We start from the raw sequence: 24,525 nt of genomic DNA, 5'->3' as shown, positions 1-24,525 counted from the left end.
CAACATCCAAAATAAACTCCAGGACTTTTGCTTTTGTGAGAAACACTAAACATTCAAAGCAATATTTTGATGCCATCTAAAGAAGGCAACCCTTGTTCTCATTTTCAGGGTGTGAAACTGAAGGGAAGATCTTTCTGAACTGGACTAACACAGGAGACAGGCTAGAGAAAGGCTTTAATTCTCTTCTGCTCACTCTTCTTCTATTAAATATTTATTTTGCATAGCTCCTATTCTGTCTTCAATATTGGGACTGAGTTCTTGAGCGACACTGTTCAGCATATTTACTGTATCCTGAAATATTAAAATTGCTTTGGGCATGGTGAATTAAGCAAAGCAAATAAGCCTGAGTCAATTTCTAGTTAATCAATGCACATGAGCACAACAGAACTTTATTAATCTCCGCTGATGCTGAGAGATGTGCTAAAACACTGTTATTCAGTATACAAACACCTTGCAATAAATCTTAAGATCACTTTATCATAGCTGAAGTGCTTTAATTTAATTTAGTTATGAACACACTTACTCCAGTTGTAGCTGTCAAACCTCAAATGTTTCATTTCTAGATAAATATATTTCAGGAATGTTAAAAAATAATTAGTTGAAAAATTAGGTTTCATGGTGATTTTCTCTCAGACTTTTATTATATTAACATTTCAACTGGCATCAGTCTGTTGAATAACTTAAAGGCTATTCTCTTTCCACCGCAAGTGTTACAGACGCGATATGTGTCTAGATGCGTGTCTGAATGTTATTTAATCAAGCATAAGAAGATATTATCTAATCTAACCTGGCATTTCAATGGTATTTCAGATGGTACATTCTTCAGACAGCTGTATCATCTTGCTGATTTGTACATGAAACAGAGTAATGAGTTAGAGTGCCACCAGGGAATCAGGTGCTCTCAGTGAACACCCACTCCAGCCAGACGGAGATCCGCACACAGAGAGGTGAGTGAGAACAGGTCAGGGAGGCAGGAAATGTCAAAAGCAGTTGCTCTTCATGTTACTTTTTTCCAACTTTGACTTGCTTCAAGTAATTATGGAAAGACTCAAGGAAAGGAATGTTGGCTTTTTCATAAAGTTGAAGCAAAAATCACATTGTCTGAGGGAGGAGGAACTATTTTGCAGAAGACAAAAATGATGGAAAAGTGGAGGAAGAAGAGTAGAAAACACAAAGGAAGAAGAGAAAGTGGACGAAGAGGAAAAGGAAGAGGCAGATTAGATACAGAAAGTATGGAAAGAGAATGTGTCTTTGGAAAATGTCAATCAAACTGGCACAGGTCTACACCCCATTTCTGATACCTCACTCAGTCAAGCTACTTCATTTGGGGGGGCCTCTATAGTCACAACTGTAAGATGGGAAAAAAATCTATTATTCGTTGATTTGATCTTAGATTTCTCATAAATAAGGCACTGGAAGCATGTGCTATAGCAGCCGGCCCACAGTGGTTCAAAAACACGCATTCCATATTTTCCTTATTATTAGGCAGTGTCTACAAAATATGCATTAACGCATTTGAACAACAAATATTTATTGATTACTTCCCATGTTCCTGCAACTGAGCAGACAGCAGGGAAGAAAACAAAACCCAAAACCCTCATGAAGCTTATATTCTGATGGGAGAAGTTAGCCATAAACAAAATAAATAAATTGACTATACAAATCATTTCCTAAGATGGTATTACCAAGGCAAATACAGGAGAGGAGATAGTCAGTGTGGGGGAATCAAATTTTTGAAAGAGTGGTCAGGCAAGGTCTCACTGATACAGTGGCATTTTAAGAAGAGATCTGAGAAAGTTGAGAGTAAAGAACATTCCAGTCAAATGGAAAAGCAAGTGCAAAAGTCCTGAGGCAAGGATGTGTCTGTTGATAGACTGAAAAGTCCTTGGTGGAAATTTGAAATTTGGAAATGGCTGGCGGGATGAACAAAGAGGGTAGGACTAAGGGGTATGGTTAGAAAGGTGGTTGCGGGTAAGAGGGTTTCACCCTGAGTGAGAGAAGCCATCAGAAGGTTTTAAGTGGAGGAGTGGAATAATTTGACATACGTTTTAAGAGAATCAATCACTCTGGCTGCTGCACTGAAAATGGGATGGAAAGAACGTAAAGGCCAATGATGACAGAAATTTGAACTCTGGGGATTATTTGATTTCTTGGCTGCAGCGCAAAACCAGATGAGGCATCTCTCCCTTAATCCTCATCACTCCAACTTCTGCCTTGTTGCCTCAGTTAATCACATAACTCCTCAGTCACAGCTTAGCAATTATTTTCTGGAATGTGACCAAATGAGTAAACCATGGCTGACTCCTTACAGATAACTCTCTCAGTCCTTTTGTTCCTGGGAACTGCCCCCCACCCTCCACTTTTCTTTCTCATATTTTCATGCGAGCAAACATGTCTGGATAACGTGACTCTGCCTTTGTCACAACTGATTGGTACAGGGTCAGGCACAAGACTCACACTGGTGCAAGGGGCTGCTTCCCAGGGGTATTCGTAATTCTGAGAGCCCAGAGTCTGGCTGTTCTCTTGAGGAGTGGGGCTGCAAGCTTGGAACCTGTTGTGGGCATCCACTTTCCGCAGTGGAGACTGAAGAGGGAGAACCTGGTTTAGAGGGAAATGGAAGAGGAAAGCGCAGACTCACAGGGCAGCAAGGAGACAGGAGAGCGAGAAAGCAGCTTCCAGGACCTGTGTGTGGTCCACCTTCCTTACTTTCCATTAGACACCCTTGTATCTTCACAGCAAATTGCCTTTTTGATTACTGTGAGCTAGAGGTAGTTACAACCGTACGTAACCAGAAAACTTTAACATTAGAACCTGGTGTGACAACCAGAGATCTACAGGTACAAGGGTTACTGTGTGCACGTGTATATACATAAATACATAAACATAAAAATGTATCTCCACAGGCTCCGGGAGTAACATTTTAAAGCTAAAAGCAAAATATTTACTGATTCAGCTACCACATTCGAAATACTTTTTAGAAATGGATATGAGTTGCAAAATCACAGTAGGGGAGGTGATAAAACGCTTTCTTCAAACTCTGAAGGAATGGTGATAATGATAATCATCAGCTTGGTGTGTTTCCAAAAGCAGTTTAAAAATATTATCGTAAGACTCTTACTGCTCTCCTAAGGAACCCCTAATGACCCTGTCGCTGCGTCAGCTGGTTTTAGTTCTGGTTTTCATATGGGATTCTGAGACAGTATATTCATCTCATCATTGGAACCGAGGTAAGCACTTCATGGCATAATTCCAGTTTTTAAAAATACGCTGCCTTAGCTGTCAGTGACCATTTCCTGAAGTTACAGAAGAGCCAGCATCATTACTACACTGAAAATGGAGCACGTATGAACAATCTGTTTTACACTCAAATTTAGAGACTCACTGGTGTTTTAACAACAATTTTGAAAATCACTGTAGAGGTTTTCTTGGAATTTATATGACAATCAATGAAAAGAAAATGTCAGAATAGCCATAAAGTTGTATCTTAGTGTTGTTTTACACAAGAAGAGAACTAGGAAGGGAGAAGGGTAGGAAGAAGAGTTTCCTGGAGTATTTAAAACACACTAAATTGTTGTTTAAAAAAAGCATCTTCTTACATCTCTTAGCATGGAGGGCAAGGAAAAGACATACGCTGTTGCTTGAGAATCTGTATGTTTAGACCAAATTTGTATTTGCCCTGCATAGCAAATAAGCACAAAAATGTTAATACCTTATTGGATTTTTTTTTTTTTTTGGATTCAGCTTGTACCAGGGTTAAAAATCTCAATTTATGTTCATGACAGTGGAGATTTTAAAACCGCCTACATTCTTTCTAATGCACTGTTGGAAGACTTCAAAAAGAGAAAAGAAAAGAAGCACAGGGAGATGATGACCATCTGCAAGCTAAGGAGAGAGAACTCAGAAGAAACCAAGCCTGCTGACACCCGGATCTGGACTTCCCGCACTGTTAGCAAATAAACCCCTGTTATTCAAGCCACCCAGTCTGCGGTATGTCCTATGACAGCCCTAGCAAACTAATGTCGCAGGTCTGAGACAGGACTCAATTATTGCATTTCTAACAAATTCCCAGCGATGCTGAGCCTGCTGGCCCAAAGAACCACACCTTGTGAGCCACGATCTAGTCTTTTCAGCAGCTGGAATGGCTTCCCACTCCTGGACCCTTGCACTTGGCTGTGTGTACATCTCTCTGGCTGTGCTGAACTTGATTTTCACTGTATCCTCATAACAAGAGGCCTCCAACTTGGGATTCTGTCTGTACTGTGCCCCACTGAGAGGTCCTGGTTGCTATGACCAGCTCCCCTCAAGGTTCAGGACCTGAAATTTTCAACGGGAAAATAGAAAAAAATGTTTCATCATGGGTGTTACTTTGTATGTTTCCAAAGCCTACACTTTTGATTTCAATACTATGCAGGGCGGAGTATAACTGAGTGTGTGAGAACTGCGCTGTCAGTAAGATCTTCGGGTGATTTTTATCTTACTCAATGGTGAGAACCAATGCTGAACAATTTTGGAAAAGGACAGAAGAACTGCTATCTAAAACAACCCAGAACGACTTCAGAGGAGCCAGCTAATCCTTGAAGGGTGAAGAGGGTTTACACGTACAGGAAGGAATTGGAAAGAACTTACAGGTTAGCAGAGGCCAAGGTGAACAAAGCAGAGAGGCAAGAACACACAAGCTGTATCCAGGGACTGTACACAGACCATCTTCACTGGAAGGAGAATGGAGAGAGGAGAAATAAAGGCAGAAAGCTGGGTTAAACCAGAATGCAACGGCCTGGAATGTAAGATAATGATCATTCTTGCTATAGCTTCCACTTCTTGAGCATTTCCTGGAAGCTGTACTGTACACTCCAGGAGGACAGATTTTTCACTCCTAGAACCAGGCACACTGCAAAGCAGGTGCTTAATAAAAGCAGGCGGGGTGAAGGAATAAAAGCCCTACGCCACTTAGTTGGTCTACACTGATAATGTGTGCAGGTGGTTTATCTCCTTTTATAGGTTCAGAGAGGTTAATTATTTTGTCCCCATGTCACAGGTAGGTTTGTATCCAGAGCTGTGTGACTCAAAGACCATTTGCCTTCATCCTGCTGTGCTCTCTGAGTGAAGGAGTTAAATTCTGATGCTGCAGGAAACAGGGAAACAGGGGAGGATTTTGGTCATACTGAGCAGCCGTTTTGTAGGAAAAAAGTGATGAGTATGGCTTCAAGTGTGTTCAGTTGGCACTGATGGCAGGTTGCTCAAATGCAAATTCTGGAAGCAACTGGAGAAAGGAATCGCAATTACGGCATTAGGAGAAACAGCATATGGCTTATTGGCCAGAGGTAACCTACCAGGCCTTCCAACATGAGGCAGAAAATTTTTGAGAGAAAAACTACACATACATTTATCATTCTGAAAAGTCATAAATTGTTATAGCAAATTGGCTTCTTGTACTCTGACTTCTGTAGTAAGTTTTCCTTGTCTTACCATTTTATATTTTTACCAGAATCAGTAAGTGAAAGTACGAGCTAGACTGAGAGCAGAAGATGGAAAAGGAGAGAGAGGGAGAGAGAGGGAGAAAGAGAGAGAGAGCCACTCATACACAAAGAAGTACTTAAAAACCAAATAGTCAAACCTTAACTAAATTTGTGAGGAAACTTGTTTTGATTACATCATGAAGGAAATAAGGAAATACAGTTTGCAATTTAAATCTATCTTTAAGGAGGTAAAAGGGAAAATCAAGACAAATAGCGAACAGACTAAAGTTAAAACATAACGTTAAAGACAGTTGCCCTAAACACAGACAACAGGCTTCTTGGGTACACATGCTAATTGTTTAAACAAAAGGTAAGTTATGTCCATGCTCCTTACTAAATTTCTCCAAAATCCTTCCAGTTTTTAGTGGAGAACTTTCCAGCGAACAGAAGCGTAGTTGGAGCACAGACTCGGCAGGCATGCTGGGCTGCAGAAACACTGCCCTCGTCTCTCACTCTGCAACAATGTTTTCACATCCAGGCATTTCTAGTAACGTTTTCCCATCACCACCTGCCCACATCCCCATCACCAACTGATCCATGAGGTCTGCAGTTCTGTGTTTTGAATGATTTCTCTCCTCTCCTTTCTCACCGCTCACCACTGATCGTTTTTGACTACTTTAATAGGTCAGAGCTCATAGCCTTCAACGCTGAAACAATTATTCCACCTTATAAAAGTTACTGTATATTTAAGAATTTCTCTCACTTCTCCCAAAACATATATGAATAAAGAGTACTTCTAAGCACCCTATTTTTATATACGATCTACATTATTGTGATCAGATTTAGTTATTCACCAAATACTCCTTGTGTGACTGATGGGGAGCCAGAATTATTCTAGGCTCTGTGGACACAAAGATAAAAGGACACCAGAGATTTTCACAGTCCAAGAGACAGGTGCATAAATGGACAATTGCAGGACAACAGTGAAGACGGCCACATGGCCCCACCCTCTCCAATCCATCCTCCAGGCAGATAAGCAAGTCATCTGTTTTGCTCAAAGGCAGTCACGGCACCTCTCTTCCGGCCTGTCTTTGCTGTGAGTCATTTAACCACAAGAGGTGGAGGTTTCAGGAAACCAAGGGACAGAGACCAGACACTTCAGCTTTACTGGCCCCTGCTGCCTGCAAAGAGCAGGGCCCCACATTACCCACACACAGCTGGCTGCTCCTGCTCTCTAAAGGGAAGGGGCCTGATTTCAGGAATGACTAAGGCCTCAGAGAGGGCTCGGTTCACCTGGTTTTGGGGCGGGATACAGACGCGTGGGAAGAGTAGTGAGCACGGGGCTCTGCCTGCAGCCAGGCCTTGCCTGTCTGAGCAGGAACCATCCCTAGGAGGGGTGATGCTCTAGCTCGTAGCTGAGACGTCGGGCAACTTTCTTTCCACGCCGGAAACACTGAATGGCCAGTTTCTCTCCATTTTCTAAAAACATTGCAGTCAAGCAAACTCAGTTTGTAAATAAATGAGATTTATACCAAGGGATGTGCAAATACTCCATGTTCTGCTCCTTATGCCACAATATGACCTGTTTTCTGATTAAGCAGCACATCAATCTTGGAGTAACATGCTTAAAAGTTATGATCACAGTGTAGTAACTCTGTATCTTTCCCATGAGAAATCATTTGCAGAAATGCCAAAGGGTGTAAGCATCTTCCTACGGCTGCTTCACAGCATCACTATGCCTCTCAGAATCTGGCCCACTGAAAGGCCAGACACTCAACAGGTACATGAATGTGAATGACGGCACCAAGGCTGATCATACAGTTATGGGTGGTGGAGACATCAGGGAGAAAGCTGGGGAAGACTAGAAATTGGCTAGATCACAAGGAGCAGGGGTGATACTCAGGCATTCAGGAAGAGGAGACAGCTGAGCAAAAGCTGTGAGTGAAGGCAGCCTGGATGACATGGGGGCCGTTACAAGTAGTTCTTCCAGAGGGTGGTGAGAGAGGAAGATGAACAGACAAGGGCTAGACTTCAGGGGACACTGCAAGTTAGATTCAACTCACCAGAACAGTTATTCTGGGGTCAGACTCTACGTGGTCCACATACAGTAGTGCCATCCTGAAGGCTAGGAGACAGAGCTTGGCAGCTGAAAAAGATGGGAAGAGTTTCTGGATGCTGAAAGGACCACATTATTGCCTGAGGCGGCAGGTCTGGGGGGACAAATCCTTAGAATTTTTTCCTTGGCAGTATCATGCCAATGGGATAAAAATTAGGCCAAGAAACTCAGCCTGTTCTCTGGAAGTGTAATGGATGAAATATTGTCAAATTGGCATCAATTCCAGCCTCAAGAAAAAGGTCTGAAGTGCAACTGCTACGTTCCATCATTTAGCTAATGGGAGCTGGGGGATGTGCCAGACATTGCTTCTGGGCTCTACACAATTTTTGAGACGCTTCATGCTGACAATCTGATCATGGCCTCCTCAAGGTGGGGGCCGTGCAAAAGGAAAATAGCAGATGCATTTCCAAGCCGAGCCTGGGTGAGAAGCTTTTCTGCCCACTCTAGGGCCAGACCCTCTGAGAAAGCAAAGGACAGAGGCCAGGTTCCTCCCAGGATGCAAGAGCCATGACTGGCAGCCCCCAGAAGCACACAGGCCCCTTCTGTGTTTATCCATCCAACCTCTGAGCAGACGTTTGCTGTGCATATAGCGTTTCTAAGACACAGAGCTAGGCTCTGGGGATGCAGCAATGAACAAGACACAAGAAGCCTTTGATGATGGGATTTACAAATGAATACAAACCTGTCAGATGGAAGTAAGTTCTAGGGGGAAAAAAAGCAGGACATGAGGGTAAAGAATGGCACGAAGAACACGCTATTTTAGGATCTTGAGCACTTATGAAACAGTGTTTCTTCACTGTAAAATGGAAATGAGAATAGAAATGAACAGTCTCAACTTCTCCAAGTTGTAACGAGAAATGAGTGCAATGGAGTGATGCGAAGCTTTGCAGGCTCTCTGGAATAAGCAAGGAGTTGGGGATCGGTAGCTCACGTTATTACCAAGGGTGAGCCCATGGGACTAGTGCAGTTCTGTCAGATCTCAGAAGTCTGTCAAACGTCCTGTATTCAGTTTTGGTTCCATGCCTCAAAATCCACCTAGCCTTAGTCAGCCGACCCAGTTCACCTCACTGGGTCTCGGTGCTTTCTCATCCGTTAAAGGAAATAATAATGGTACCTCCCTTGCGGAGTTGTTGGGAGGATTAATGAGATAATACATAAAAAGTGCTTAGCTCTGAGCGAGTCACAGGTTATAGATGCTCAGCAGAAGTTCTCTATTAACTTAGCAACTTCTTTAGGGAAATTTCCCAGCATGAGAATTAGCCTTTCAGGATTATAATTATTTCTGAATGATAACCTACGATTTCCTTCTGATAGCACTCACTTTTGGGGGGGGCAGTGGGGAGCAGAGCGTTGGCTGAGAGTAAAGCAGAGATACCATGCGTGTTCTTCACACACAGCTTCTTGAAAGACATCTCTTTACCATTAGAAGGCAATAATATGTGAGGGAAAAAAACAGGTCTATTTCCTACTACTCAAAAGTTAAATTAATTGACACTTCCTGGCCTTAGGAAGTAGCATATATCCTGCTACTTTATGTATCTTTATCATCTTCTGCCAGAGTGTGCATTCTCATGTAAGAAATCGTCCTTACTCATGTGTATGTGCAACACCTGAGACAGTGCCTGACAGAGCTAAGTGCTTAGAAGAGAAGGTCAATTGGACCAGAGTAGCCTGCTGGAAAGGAATAATTAAACAATAGCCACAGCAACAGAGCAGACGCCTCCACACTGAGCCCCTACTTGTACAGAACGGCACTGGGGCTCACCGCCATGGCGATACCCCCTTCCTTTTCCACTGTGAAGCCTCCACATTCTTGGGTAGAATCAGGCCCAAGTCGTATCCACCCTCCATGCAGTCACCTCCTCTGCTCCTTCAGGCACGTCCCTAAGGTAGCCTGCATGGATGCGGAGTTTCTGCGTAGGAGGTCCACCCAGGAGCAGCCTTAAAGAAGATGAATATTACTACGCTGAATCCTGGCCTTAGGAACAGGAAAATATTTACCCCTTTAACTGTCTGAATGAAGAAAAACATTCATTTTCTTTTGTGTTTTAGAAAATTGTATTTCAAAGCCAATAACTGCTCAATGAAATTCAAGACAAAATGTGAGATGATCTTTGCCAAGTGAACCAGAAATGACTGGTGAAGAAAGAAGGAAATACAGGCATGACAACTGGTCCACCTGCCTTTTTTTAAATTCTGCAAATATACTGGATTGGAAATGGCATATAAAAAATCAAGCACAAAATACATGAAAAGAATATGGAATTAAATTATGAAAAAAACTGGTTAAATTCTTCCTGACAACAAAAGAAGACTGTACAAAGAAATGAGTGAACAAAAGAAAGCAGCAAGAATCGAATGTAGTAAAGCATGTTAGGATGGGACAACATCCAGCTTGGTGCCTATACACAGTCTAAGTATAATAAGCATATTATACATCCCCAATACACCTTGTCAAGTAAGTGGATGAATACGAAGCATGGCTTACTGAACATGCAACTAATTGAGTATAAAATACATCAAGTATTACTTTACAGTAATTAATAAAAGAGAACTAGGTTTAGGGTAAGGATTTTAACTGTCCTAATTCAGTGTAACTAGTTCAACACAGAACATCTCTTATTCTCATACTTGATGCCAACTTGAAGTTTGGGTGCATACAACTTTTAAAATGAAAGATCTCACACATTTTGAATCAAACTGCTGCAGGGAAATAAGGAGAAGCCTAGAGGCCAGTGCAGAATTAAGGATGAGCCACCAAAACATTCTCCTTCCTCCAGCAAAGGAAGGAGAGCTGTAATTCCCAGGCTTCATTTGCACGCGCTGTTATTCACAGATGAACAAAGCGTGCCACTTTGTTACTCACCCCCTGGGTCCAGAGCACGTAAGCACAGAGAGGAAATGGTCCAAGAACCATTGGCATCCAACCCGTAATACATTCTGTTACTAAGTATCTGGCATGGCAATTGGCTAGACCTCATCAGCCAGCTGCCAAATGTCATTTAACAAAGTAGTCCCCATCCAGGACCTCTATGTGACTATACTGATAATATTATCACTGGAAGTGAAGAGACACATTCTCTAAAGAAATTCATCATTAGAAATAAACATGACAGCTCATCAAAAAGCAAAAGCAACACAAAGAAATTGAAGAGGAGATTTTAAGTAATCCAGTGCATTTGTGTGGGTTTGCACGTGTGTTAAAGAAACTAAGTGAGCCTTTATGGATGATATATTTTTTCTCTTTATTGACCAAATTAGTGACTAGACTTTCCCAACACCACAAATACAACAAATATTTATTCTTGACAGCAGTCTTCAGATCACAGTGTCCAAAGTTGCCTAGGTTTTTGTCCATCCTTCTAACTATTTTGGGGAAACTGAGTGAAGATTTTTCCTCAGCCTGGCTTCTTTACAAGTAGAAACATCCTTTGTCAGTTTGCCAAACATGAATCAAATGTGATGTTTTACAGAGAGAGTGGGAGAGTTCCTTCAACGTACTATCTTATTTTGCACGGTCCTCTCGGGCAATCTCACCCTCTACACACACACACACACGCGCGCACACACTCCTCAGCTGTGACCTTCACCCTGTGATACTCCCTTTCTACTTCTAACCCAGATCTCTCACTTCAACTCCAAATTCACAGGTACTATTGGGCACTTTAAAAATGAAATATGGCCAATATCAAGCTCAGAGTCTCTCTACTCTTGGAAATGTTTACCTCACTCTGACTTCTCTTTATGAGTGGCACACACATGAATACAGTCCTGAGCCAGCCAAGATTCTACGTCATTAAGTACTCCGATGTTCCCTTTCATTTCTAAATTGGTTCCATTTAAAATTAATGTTGATCTTTATCTACAAATCAACTCTCTTTTCAGTCCCCTGTTGGCCCCCCTGGACTGTCACCGCCTTAGCCTGGACTCCTCTGGATGCTCTTCTGCATCCAGTCTCACTGTGCTCATCCACCCTCCATTCTGATTCTGCGCCGATCCTTTAAAACACGTATCTGATGATGTCTAGACACTACTGAAGATTCCTCAGTTTAACAAGAGACAGAACCTAAATGAGGAAAATTAGTGTCTTTGCTCCCAAAATTAATATATAAATTTAATTTAATTTTAATTAGAAACCCAGTAAGATTTTCTGAATAGGATCAAATGATGCTAACATTTATACGGAATGATAAGTGCTCGAGAAAATTTTGAAAAAGAAAATTAAAGAAGGGATAAGTCTTGCCCTTTCTACAGATAGCAGAAAGTACCATAAGGCTGCTATTAAAACACATGGTACTGCATAGGAACAGAGAAATCAACCAATGAAACAGAACCGAGATTCCAGAAACAGATCCCAGAATATAGAAGAATTTAGTATATGATAAAGGTTGTATTTTAACACAATGGGGGGGGTAGTTTACTTAATAAATAGTGTGGCCCAATGGGTTATTTAACTATAAGGAATAGAAACTGGACCCCTGACATACAGTATATACAAAAATAGATGCCACATGAATTAAAAACTTAATTATAATAAATAAAACCATAAAATTATGAAAGAATATCTCAGTAAATACATGTACAACATAGGAGGGAGGAAGACCCTCTTAACCACAACCAGAAACCCCAATGTTACAAACAAAAAGATACCATATAGAAGGTAAATTTTTTGTATGGCAAAATATACTATTATTAAAACTCACTAGATGAACAATAGATTTGGAGTAAATATTACTATTGCAGAGGATAGAGAAAGAGTCCTCAAAAAATTAATATGAAAAAAAAAATTTTAATGGGCGAAGAATAGGAAAAAAGCTATCCCCAAAAGCTCAAATTCAAATTGTGAAGAAATACGAGAAAAGATGCTCTAGTGTCATCATGAGATGGCATCTGACGCCCAATGGACTGTCCGAAACAGAAAAGAACAGTATACCACTCAGTACTGGAAAAGTTGTGGAATAAAAGGTGTTCGCATATGTTGCTGGCAGAAATGTGTATTGTTACAGCCTCCTGAGAAAATAATCCAGCAATTTATGAAAATTAAGTCTTTACCCTAGAAATATAAACACAAGTTTTTAAAAATATGTATTTACATGTATGCGTGTGTATATATATATATATATGCATATATATATAAACTGGAGGCAAAGAAAAAAACATATAAATAGATGAATAGGTGAATTATTAAATAAAAATGGAAAATATGACACATTCACATTTTATGAAGCCTTAAAAATGTAAGTTGATTTGGAGGAATTTCCAAGAGACATTAAGTGAGAAAAGCAAGATGCAGAAACATGAGTGCCTTCTTTTTAAACAATGACGACGCCATCTATGTGTGTCTGTGTGTTGCTATCTAACTGTACGCAATTACATGAACTGTTGAGGAAAGTGTGAAGGCTAGACTAGACCGTTAAACGCTGACGACCCTGAACGGGTAGTCTGGTGATGAGAAACCAGGAGACGAGAGTAAAAGGTGAAACCACACACAGGAGGCCTGCATGTGTTCACTTTTAGCATGTATGACATTAGTGTAGACTCTGAGTGTAGGAAAGAGAATTTAAAAGTTCTCAGTGGTTCTTTATTGGCTTCAGGCAATAATTTATTTCAGTTTAAAAACTGTTTGTCACTCAAGGCTCTTCCCTACATGATCCTCACCTTTTACTCCAGCCTCATAGCTCTGCGTTTCCACAGACACCCTCACGCTTTGGCCTCAGGGAAATTCCTGTAACATACGCCGTTCTCTCACCCTGTCTTTTCTTTGGACTTGCTGCTATAAAGAGTTCCTCTTTAACTACTGATGAATTTCTACTCATCCCTCAATGTGAGTGCAAGTTTCACCTCGTCCAGGGTGTCAGTCCAGTCCCTATGCACCTGCCTTGTCTTTGCTCTGCTCTGGCTCCTACTGGGCAACACTGGGATTGTTACTCGCCTGTGTTCCTTCTCCGTGTCTCTACTGGCCTGGAATTCTTGGAAGGAAGGACTGTCTGTTATTTATCATTATACCCCTGATCATCATTTACTCTTCCCACTGGCTCCCTCAAAACAGGAACTCCCTGAAATGACTCTAGGTTACTGTTACGGGGTTAAACATTTCCTTACAATCTGATTACCTCACTGGAGATAAGGCTGAGCTTGCTGCGTTCCACACAATAGGTAAAGCTCAATCAAACAGTAAAAGCAACATTCTGCCTGCAGAGGGTGGCGCTTGCGGTTATTTTGTGTGCTCTCTGGTGAACTGTAGGAAGCAGGCGAAAGAACTCACGTCTGACTTCAGCTGGTTGAGGACTGACCAAATGGAATGAAATGAGTGTACATTAAATAAGATAAAAATGGAAGATAAACAACACTCACTGGGTTCATAGAATTCAGGGTCATTATCTAAAACACAAAAGTACAATGATTGCCTAATTGTGTTTGTGAACACCTTGATACAAACAGTTCCTACCTATGCTATTTTTAGTTGTATCTTGTTTTAAAGACCATTAATCAGTCACCCACACTGGTGGTTCTCTCCAAAATACAGGGAGTCAAATAGCTGCTGTAACCAAACGTCCTCACAGCCATTATCTTCCCAGAGAACTATCACGTGACCTCTAATCATGCAGTTAGAACAGCGGGGCGACTTCTGAAAAGTCAACACTGCTTACTGCACATCAGCGTGAGCCACTGGGTAAGCCTCGGTTGTGTGTGCAGCCATTTGCCCTTCCAGATTATTTACCCACGCGAGAACCTGCTTGGGGAGTATTAGAGCAAACATCGCAGAGAGGAAACGGAGAAAGTGGTTTAGTGTTTCATTTCCTTTAAGCAATATGTTAAAAGTGCAGGATAAAAGAAGAAAGAATCTTTGGCCTCCAGGATGGGAAAAATCTTTGTGCTAGACTGAAGTTTTCCCACCTTCTCTGTTTGAGTCTAGAGTCCAAATTTGTATTCATTCACAAACTACGCAAATTGGACGGTCTTCAAAAGTTCCTTGTCAGCTGTGGCCAAATGCCTACATTCTTGGCATTTGGCACAATTAAAAGAAGAGCCAAAAATGAACCAGTAGCAACCTTCTAAAGAAGCCATTAAGGAAGTCACATTACGATGCATTCGTGATGATTTAGCTCTGTGATTCACATTAAAAATTCCCTCAGCAGGCATTGCTTCTTTACTTTAGAACGAGTAACTGAAATGACATTTCAAAACTAACAAGCTGAGTTTATCATCTCTGGGGAACCAGCGATCTACCAGAGGGGATATTAAACGTAAATAAGCCAGTCACCTGCACATCCCTCATTAGAGCTTTCTAGCATTCCACGTCCTGTGTCAATGTCTTGACAAACATTTCAAGGATTTGTACGCAGAGGTAAGACACAACTAAAATGTAAAAAACTTCACTACAAAAACATAAACCCTTAGACCAGAGATATATTTTAGCACTAATTCAATCTAATCCCTTCATTTTATAAACAGAAAAAAAAAAAACTAGACACATTAAATTACCTGCTCAAATCGTAGGGCAGTTGTGGGTAAAGCCAAGAATGGAACCCAGTTCTCCTGAATCTAAATCTGGTGCTCTCTGTCCATACCTGACGGTATTCACTCAATCAGCTAAACGACCTGCATGTGGTAAATTTACAGGGCCATCATTGCCCTTTCACTCTCCAATAATATCCCCATTTGTAATGTTCCAATGTTGCTTCGCTTTGTATTTGTTTTTTATTATTATTTGCTGCTTTTGCTAATTTCTGAAGGGTTTACCATGAAGATGATAAAGTAATGAAATGGAATAAAGCCATGTGTTCCTTCATGCAGCTATTACAAGTCTACAACTGAACTCCAGAAATTTGTAGGTTTACTGAGTCTAAAATTGGCAATTCCAGAGGTGTGACTATTGAGCACTAATAATAAAAATGTGCCACAACAAAAACATTTGTTTTGTATTTAAACAAATTATAGTTCCTTCTAGAAGAACTTAATGTCTTCTAGCATATTAAAGGATTTGAGAAGCCTTGCTGTAAATAAACTAGCCTAATTTCATTGAACCCATTATTTCTCAAAGATATTTGAATATGGAAGCTCGTGTGTGTGTGTGTGTGCGCTTAAACATCATTTTTTAACAGAACTAATCTTTTATAGAACAAACCTTAGTAAGTTGCCTTATCACAGTGAGCAATGGAATGTGGGCCAGCATCTCATCCTTCAATTCTTCATCTTATCGAAAAATATCTGCAAAGTGTTTCCTGTAGGCAGCTCATTATACAGAGGTGGTAGGTGTAGGGAGATGAGAGGGAGAAAGAGATGTAGGAAGTTAATAAGACTAGAACTTTTGAGTTTATAATTTCATGATGTACAGTCAAGACACACACACACAAGTAAGCAAAATCATAAGGCAGTGAATAATTCAGCGTCCAGCATCCCCATCAGGCACAGATGAAGCCATTAGGATTTTCAACTTGAGTTCAACTGGGACAAAGCACATTTAAATTAGACCCTGAAGTATATGCAGGAAGGATTTTGTCTTGCACACACACACAAAAAAAAGTGCCTTGATCAATACATGTTTGCTTAACAAATCAAGGACATTCTGGGCTGAGAAGCAGCATAAACAGTATCTTGAAATCAAATTGAATGTAATGTTTTAGTCATGGAAAAGTGAAGAATCTAGGTTGCTTGGAGTGGGGCTGGGGTGGGCATTGTGCTGGCGGGGAAAGGAAATTAAGATTAAAGGGGCAGGATAGGTGCTGAATTTTAAAATCTTTATTCTGATGAAAATTCAAGAGTCTTCCTGAAGTTGCAGGTCTTTTCTTATTCACCCTTAGCATCTTGCACGTAGCCTGGGTATGAAAGGGGCGTTTAAAAGATGTTAGTTAGCGGGGAGGGTATAGCTCAGTTGGTAGAGTGCTTGCTTCGCATGCATGAGGTCTTGGGTTCAATCCCCTGTATCTCCATTAAAATAATAAGTAAATAAATAAGAACCTAATTACCTCCCCCCAAAATTAAAAAATAAATAATTAATAAAAGACTTCAGTTAGTGAAAAGAAGATATGAATGGATAAAAAGTACAATGGAGAACAGCTGGGGGGTTTCTGCTTGGAAAGTAAGATGACCCAACAGTCTTTTCTGAAAACAAATCTGGTTGGTGATGTTTGAAGTGCTCTGGGGTAGTGGCATGTCACAAATTGTAGACATCCATTAGAAGACAAAGGTAGACGTTAAGGACAAATGTCTAGCCTGGAGTGGACATATCTGAAATGCATTTTGAAGAAAGAATCAATAAGCCCAAAGAGCAACTAAATAAAAAGAAAAGAAAAGGGATGGTTTAAAAAAAAAAAAGCAGCCAACTTTAAATTTAAGGGAGTGTCATTAACAGACAAAGGAAAACTCCAAAGAAGAACAGACTTTGAAGAGGGATTGAATGTTGAGGTATGATGGCAAATACCCAAGGGGAGATAGTCAGTCACCTCAATGGTGACCTTGGAAAGCACAACTACTCCAAAACACACCCAGCCCTCTCGGCTCATTTTCCAAGTGAGGTATGGATATGATTACTATCACCTCTTCTTTTCAGGTGAGAAAAGTGTGTGGCAGAAATACCAGGTTTTGCTCTAAACACACATACTCAGCAGGGAGCGTAGCCAAAACGTTAACCCCTGTCTCCCGATTTTATATCCAACATCTTTTACAGCATTCCGTATCAGGAGATTTAGGATTGAGAGACACTGTCTGGTCAGAGATAGAGGTTTGAAATCTCCCCAAACACACATGATGGAATAGTGAAAGCAGTACTGGTTCCCTGAGGACTGAGTTCAGTTTGATGAGCTTTAATGAGGTGCCTGGTATGTGCCCGGTCTGTGTCCTCCATCAGGGGAACGGGAAGACAATACGCACAGGGTGAAGGGCTTACACCGAGGGAAAGCTAAGAGGAATCAATAAACAAGGCGAGTTAAATATAAACCAAATAACTACTGTCTCGTGAGTGCCCACTACATGCAAATCAGGGCATGGCTGAGGGACCAAGAAGAATGCGCGAATGAGAAGGTGCAACGTTTCGGAAGTTAAGGCTGCGGAAGAGGGATGGCTTCATTAGAGGTGACCAACGCCACAACCAGGGGGTGAGGACTTGGGAGCTTTATCCCTTGTCAACACTATTTCCTTTCAGGCAAACCAAGAGTGAAAAACAGTCTCAATCAATCTTTCTCATTCATCCAGTTTGCCAGTTTCTACTAGGACCAGACTCGTGCGGCAGTCCTGGACTGAGTATGGAGGTTTAGTACTTAATATGTGGGGCCAAGGGAAAGGAAGCAAATGATGCATAAGGATTTAAGGGGAAAAGCCTGAGTCAAAGGTTTTCAAATATACTTGAATAACGGAGACTCCTCGTACCCATTTCTCTCTCCATCAAACAGAATTAGAGAAATCAAATAGCACAGAGGATATTTCAGTCCACCGCCTACTTTTCCAGGCTTCTTTCCCACTGAAGCTGGAGGGAACTGCACATTTGCCAAATCAGCACATTAATATGCAGCATGGTATAGTATCATTTGCTGTCCTTGCCTTACATTCTGATCATCTCCACCAACCAAAATCCCGCATACCTTCATAGCTTGGCTCAGATTCCGTCTCCCCAGGATGCCTTTCCTGAATGCCTTTGCCTGAAATGACCTCTCCCTTCCTGGCCTCTTTGGACGGGCACTTTTGTGTTTTGTGTCACTCACTGATCTGTATTGTGACTGTTCAAAAAGCATCATCCATAAGACTATCAAGTCACTGAAATATTCTAAATGCCTAAATAACATCACACACAGTATATGAACCATGGTACTTTCACTTCAGAGACTTCCCATTACCCTCACTTACATTTTTGTATGTATTATTTACCCTTTTAAGTTTTACGTTCCCTGAGGGCAAGGACCAAGTTTTATGGATCAAAATATTCATCAAAGCACTGAGCTTAGAGACTCCATAAATATTTGATGGATGGATGAGTTAATTAAGTAGGAAAAAAATGTGAAGGAAAGTAACTTTCTTTAGCGTACGTATTTATTCCTCCCTGCCTGGGTATGCTGTGACACATGTTGCAGGGCATACGGTGTGGGCACGCGTGTGTGCAGAAACAGTTCAGATCCCCACCCACATAGCCTACAGACTAGAGGAAGGAGCCATATAATATGGGAATAAAATACTTGTCAAAGAGTGACATATACTAGAAAGACTCATAAAGCAGGGAAGAAGAACACGGAGTGGGCAAGGGGAGGAGGGAGACAGGCAATTTTAAATAAGATGATCAGGGAAGACCTTGGGAAGGAAGTAACCTGTGAGTAGAGCATCCAAGGAGATGACTGGACGAGCCATGCACATCTCTGACAGAAGACTATGCCCCAGTGGGAAGTCTCAGGAGGGAGTATGCTTTGGTTGTTTAAGGAGCAGCAAAGAGGCTACTGTGACTGAAGCAGAGTAAGTGGAGAGGAGAAGGAAGTAAGGTTAGACTGTAAGGGAATGTAATAGTTTCCCTGGGCAGCCACAACTAATTTTCGCTAACTGTGTGGCTTAAACAACAGAACTTCATCAGAAGTCTAAAATCCAGGTGTGGGCAGGATTGGCTCCTTCTGGAGACTCTGAGCAAGAGACCATCCCACTGCCTCTCTCTTAGCCTCTGGTGGTTGTTGGCAATCCTTGGCAGCCCTTGCAGATGCACTGGCTTATAGATGCTTTGCTCCAATGTCTACCTCCATCTTCACACTTCCTTCTTCTCTGTTTCTGTGGCTTCTTTTTTGTCTCTTATATGAACACTTTCACTGGATTTAGGACCCACCCTAATCCAATAGGGTCTCATCTTGACCATTACCTTAATTACATCTGCAAAGACCTTATTCCAAATCAGGCCACGTTCCGAGGCTCTGGGTGGCCACGAATCTGGGCCGTGTTCTGAAGCTCTGGGTAGGCATCTGTGGGATCACGTCTCTTGAGCTGGTAACAGTGGATGTGGTGAGAAGTGGTCCCATTAGATCTATTTTTAATTGGGCCAGTGGGATGTTTTGACACATAGGATTTTTGACTTACAGGTTTTTCTTCTTCACTGCTTAAAAATAAGAGAAGCGTTGGTTTTGGAAAAGAAGAAGTTATGTTGCACCCCAGCAGTTGTTACTGCCTACTTGGGTCTGTTGTGAATATGGAATAAACCCGAATGATGGTTTACAAACAGTTGAATGTAGGCAGATGAAGTAGGGTCCTTTTCCAGTTTTAATATTTGGTGTTTCTTATTAAGTATATCTATGATTGTATTTTGTTGCAATTCAAATAGAGCAAAACTCTAAAGATAAATTGTTCTAAGGACAGGAAATATATTCACATGGCAAAAATGGAGAAATGTATCACATTTCTTATGCAAACCTCAGAACCAAAACAACTCTATATTCTGATTCACTGAATCTATTTGAATGGAGATATTTCTCTTTGGGGAAGGAAACTGATCTCACTCATCTGAGAAGAAAGCAAAGACTTGCATGTTAAAGAGTCTTAGGAGTTAAGCTCAGCTGGAAAAAAAAATAATGAGAATCAACAGGAACTTCTGAGTGCCCTGGTAACAGTTTCAGCTGAAATCCTGATTTAGTTTCCAAGTTATGACCTCAGGGAGACAGGACATGCAGGGAGAAAAAAGGAAATGAAATACTATAAATTGCCCTCATTGTGATGTCAGGTTCTCAAGCAAATTCCTTGATATTCAGTACAAAATAAAGACCAAGCATGCCCCTTAGTTAACAAATGCCTCTCCATGGACCTTTCCCGCTGACTCAACATGGTCTCCTGTTACTTGTTATCTAAGGAGGAGTCTCCCACTTTCTAAAACTGGCATTCAATCGAACTCTCATACTTTCTCCTCCATCCATAAGAGAACCAGGGCTCCAGTTTAAGCCACTCAGTGTCTCTCTAAACACGGTGTCTTCTTGACTGCCTTCAGGCTCTGCCCGCCTACCTGAGGAGGGCACCATCACGCTCAAAGTTCTTCAGAGTTTTGTTCTTTTTTTTCTTAGTTAGAAATATCTTTATTAATAATAAAGTATTATTTTGTACACCAGAAATTAACACAACATTGTAAATGGACTGGAAGCCAATAAAAAAAAAGCACTGTTAAACATTTTACTACATTCATTATAGTATGGCTTCCTTCCACTGAAAAAATACCGAGCTGAAGTCAGCTGCTGGTATTTGCAAGCAGCCCTGTGTCATTCTGTAATTACATCAGTGTGGTGTACACAACTTTTATCTCACTGGTTTTCGAGTATCTTACTGTTTTTCCCTATTTCCTATTTACAAGTATTTAAAACTACTAATACTTGTAAACAAGTACCTATTTACATGTATTTACAAGTCCTAATACAGAGGTAATTACTTGCAAAAAAAACTTCAGAGGATCATGTCTTTGTTAACTGGAAATTATGACTTTTTGTGCATTACTTGTTGCCATGCAGATTATATTGTAAATGACTGGGTCATATTTCATACTTGCGTAAGCAGACAATTATATGTGCAAATGTTAAGGGTCATCCGTAAGAAGATTTGCCACAAAGCCGAAGAGGCACAAATTTCAGGCCTCTCTACTTGTGTGGGATAATCAAAACGTCATATATTTTTGCTAAATTTACAAAAACAGGATATTTTAACTGCATTGGTTAATTTAAGAACACTATTCATTTCCATTCTGACTTTTCCTCTGTCATATTTCCTCTCATATCAAACATCAGTCTGTCAGTGGCCATGAGAATTTCAGGTACCTGGCTAAGGGAATGTTGAGCTGAAAATCACCATTCTAACCATAATTTTGACAGTCTGAATATTTACAAACTCCTGCCTTAGTATACATGAAAAGTAGCTTCATTTATCTCTTTAACAGCATGTATTAAAGATCTGAGAGAAAATTCAGATTAAAAAATTAACTGAAGATTAAACAAAAGTGATAATGATCAGTGATGAAACCAATCCAGTGTCAAGAAGGGACTGCAACAGAAACATCTTATGAAAATTATCTATCAAAAGCAGTAATTTATTAGAAGAAGGAAATTTGTTTTAAAGAGAAGTAACGAATCAATCCTCTTTCATAGTTTGATATTTCAATTAATGAAGAGGAGTGAATCTGTGCACACTGGAAAGAAGTTAAATTTCTTGATTTCCCACAAAATATGATGACAACAAGTCTAGCACAAAACTTAAATACGTCATTACAGCAAGGACATTGATGACAAACTAGTAAACGAACGTCAACAACTTAAACAGGACTTAAGCTCAGACCCTGCGCAAGGAAACCTGGAATGTTTTAAAGACCTGCAGCACATATATAAGAGAAACTGGATAAAGGGTTACCAAATTTGACTACAATTCTATAAATGTGTATTATGCTACCAAAAATGGCGTGAGACTGAAAAAAATCTATCCTACGTAATCAATAAGTTAAACACACATATATACACATGCAACCTGCACACACAGATTCTGATCAATTACGCTAACAGAGAGACTGAATTAACTTTCTATCCTATCTATAAAAAATGATCCTACAAATCTTTATCATATGAAGAACACGTAGCCAAAACACCCGTAGAAAAATAAGGTATTGCAGAAGTATATCAAACAATTAATTAATAAAAATATTTCTAGATGTTTCCCATATTTTTCAGTTCTTAGACAAATTTGTAATTTTTCTTGTTTTTGTCATTTCAAACAATTATTTGCTTCCATACATAATTTTATTCATAATTAATTTATTTGCAATCAAGTCAAAGAGGAGCCCCTCAAATATTACAAACACAGGCCCCATAAAACCCATTATTTTCCACTTTAACCAAGATAATTTCAACCATAACTATGTTGTTCTTAAATATTTACCAAAACAAATAAATAAATAAATAACGCTTTTCAGTCTCCATTCTGTCAGAATACTCTTCCTTAGAGATAAATTATATTGTCTCTGCTCCAATTTATACTAATTATTCATATTTAGCTTTTGGTGAGCACACACAGGGATTCACTGTACACATAACAAAATACATTGTGAATGATAAATTTAGATAATCCACAACTTTCTCAGGAAAAAGTAGACTGAATTTCATACTATTTTTTGACTACTATGCCACCCACCCTTGTCTCTCAAGTTAAGATGAAAAATTAAAGTCAAAAGGTATGACTAATTGCAAATGTTATAAGAAATAGTTTTTTTAATGATATCCAACAGATATGTAATAGTGGTTAGAACCCACTCAGATGCTGCTAGAGCACTGGCTCCTTTCCTGTCCCCCCAGAAGGTCTAATTTTATCTCCAAATTTTGGTTCTGACTTTACTTGATAATGGCTCGGGTATCTACGAGGATCCCTGTTCTGCTCTGACTCTGGTGTCCTTTTAATATCTGTGATCTGTCTGCTTCCCGTTCTGCTCATACTTCCTGTGTGGATACCTGTGTAAGGTTCCCAACTGAGACTCGGCTCACTCCTGCTCTGGAATTCGGACTGCTGGCTGGGCCAGGTCTCCCCTGCAGGTTTGCTGCTGTGCGTACAACCACCCTCCGCCCACCTGGTTCCTGGCTCTATCCTGACCTCTAGTGACCACAGCAGGGACCACCCTGTCTGAAGCCCTTACCACTCACGCATCACATGGGATAGATCTGGTCAACTGTCTCAGTGAGGATTACCCTAAAAACTGTTTACTCATATTTAAGCATGAAAGTTTATTGACAAATAATGAAATAACTTGCTAAAGATTAAAATGATAGGCACAGGAAATTCATCTTCTTTTAAGCAAAAAAAAAGTTTCTGTACTTAGTAATTTATTTCTTTATCCATCACCTTCATCCTTCATCCACTCATCTATCCATGAGTTCACTCATTCATCCATTCATTTGACATGAATATCTGGCAAAGTCCTAAAGTAAACTAGACAAAGGTACATCACAGTTTGGCGTGGGGCTCGCCTTGTCGAGATGCATAAATACGCCCAGCCCAGAATGGAGGAGAGTAGGTTTCCTCCGAACAACACCAGTTCTAGATTGCTTCTATCTCTTGTCACATTTCGGTAATTCTTGCAATATTTCAAACTTTTTCATTATTATATTTGTTGTGGTGATCTGTGATCTTTGATGTTACTACTGTGACTCAGATGATGGTTAGCATTTTTTAGCAAGGAAAAAATTTTAATTAAGGTATCACACTGTTTTTTAGACATAATACTGTTGCACACTTACTAGACTACAGTATAAACATAACCTTTATATGCACTGGGAAACAAAAAAACGTGTGGCTCATTTTATTGTGACAGTCACTTTACTGCAGTGGTCTGAAACCAAACTCACAGCATCTCCGAGGTATGCCTGTAGCAGAAGTGATGTTTAATAGAATTATCTAGCTGACAGATCAATGATCATTTCATACTTTTTTCCATAGACATTATTCATTTATCATTCTTTATAACTCAGTGATAGATGTTTTCATTTTTGTATAGAAACACAAATAAACTGCAAATGGATAATACTACCCAGATCTCTATTGAAATGGCCAATCAAAGCAGAGTCATTATTAATGGACAAAGGTCTCCGTGGGGTTTTTTTTTTTTTTTTTACTTCATGCAGGATTCTGGACAAGGAACAGATTGTGATAACAATGTAATCTGTTCTCCGTGTAATACTCAGCATCCTCTTGTGCAATGTTTCAAACATGATCACTGCCTACTGATGTCTAGTTTACTTCCTTACAGATTCATTTGGCTGATGGAACTCTGATGGACGCGATGGAACAGGGGGCACTTGCTATTATCGACTTTTCCTACCAGGAAATCAAACTGAATGTTAATAACAATGGGGATCTGGGGTCAGACCAGGTGTCTGAGCAATAAAAGTACAGCCGCGAGACGATCCCACGCAATCCACACCGCTGGCCTGTGTTCCTGGGGCTCTCCTTAGCTCTGAGGAGGGTTAAAAGCCAAAG

At 40.4% G+C, this 24,525-nt stretch overlaps 1 protein-coding gene and 1 non-coding gene across 2 annotated transcripts in view; one reads left to right on the top strand and one right to left on the bottom strand.

The window, feature by feature from the left end:
• Positions 1–24,525, bottom strand: part of RAB27B (RAB27B, member RAS oncogene family) — a 161,002-nt gene that overhangs the window by 86,601 nt on the left and 49,876 nt on the right. The window lies entirely within an intron of this gene.
• Positions 16,432–16,505, top strand: TRNAA-CGC (transfer RNA alanine (anticodon CGC)). The gene has a single exon. It is a non-coding gene; the product is annotated as a tRNA-Ala (tRNA).

This window comes from Camelus bactrianus, chromosome 30 (assembly GCF_048773025.1).
Source record: "Camelus bactrianus isolate YW-2024 breed Bactrian camel chromosome 30, ASM4877302v1, whole genome shotgun sequence".
Taxonomy (NCBI): domain Eukaryota; kingdom Metazoa; phylum Chordata; class Mammalia; order Artiodactyla; family Camelidae; genus Camelus; species Camelus bactrianus.
The sequence above is the reverse complement of the archived record's forward strand: the minus strand, read 5'-3'. Positions and strand labels throughout refer to the sequence as shown.